General features: G+C 44.5%; 1 non-coding gene across 1 annotated transcript; it reads left to right on the top strand.

Annotated features, from left to right (window-relative positions):
* Positions 1-378: 378 nt before the first annotated feature.
* Positions 379-473, top strand: trnai-uau. Its single transcript has 2 exons — positions 379-416; positions 438-473. It is a non-coding gene; the product is annotated as a tRNA-Ile (tRNA).
* Positions 474-847: the final 374 nt, after the last annotated feature.

Genomic DNA, 847 nt, shown 5'->3' with positions numbered 1-847 from the left:
TCATTAGGACCCATCGTGCCCTCGCCAGCTTTTTTCAAAGAGCTGCCCAGTTAGTCCCAATATCTTTCTCTTTCTTCATAACCCGACAGCTTTTCCATTTCAAATATTTGTCCAGTTCCCTTTTGAAAACTTGGAGTTAGGGAAAACAATATTGAAAAAGGCGTAGGCCCTTCAGCAGTGTCCATGCTCAATGTGTGAAAATTAACAAAGTTTCCCTGGCCCATTCTTGGAATGTTATTTTATTCAAAATATATTACAGTTCATATAGTATCATAAACATTTATTGAGACCCCATTGACCAATCTGCCACCAAGGAATCATGTCTGACCCCAGTGATCTGTGAAAGATGTAACCAGATCAAATGCAGCCCTAGCGGGCGCTCCAGTGGCGCAATCGGTTAGCGCGCGGTACTTATAGAGCAGTGCGATCAGCGGGCTATGCCGAGGTTGTGAGTTCGAGCCTCACCTGGAGCAGAGATTTTACTGGAGCTACTACATGTGGAGCCACATTTGGATCCGAGATTCTTGAATTGATGGAACGGTTTTCAGCAGGTAGCATTGCAATGACAGAGCATAAGCGCACCCCGGACCCCTGTACTGGTTTATTAAATTCTGTTACACAGATTTATTGTACAGGAAGATCAACAGTGACTCATTTACCTGTCTCTCGCGTGGTTTTAACTTGTTCTATTTGACTAAAAACGTCAAGAAAATCATGTTTAAAGTGTTGCACTTCCACCACTGATCACACAAGGTAACACCCGGCTGGATGTGGCTGGTAAATCCTGCTCCCCAGGTTCCTCGGTGACAGAGAGTCTGATCCTTGATGCAGTTCCTGATACACACAC

Source organism: Carcharodon carcharias, assembly GCF_017639515.1.
Source record: "Carcharodon carcharias isolate sCarCar2 chromosome 21 unlocalized genomic scaffold, sCarCar2.pri SUPER_21_unloc_1, whole genome shotgun sequence".
Lineage (NCBI taxonomy): Eukaryota > Metazoa > Chordata > Chondrichthyes > Lamniformes > Lamnidae > Carcharodon > Carcharodon carcharias.
Note: the sequence above shows the minus strand (reverse complement) of the source record. Positions and strands in the feature narration are given on the sequence as shown.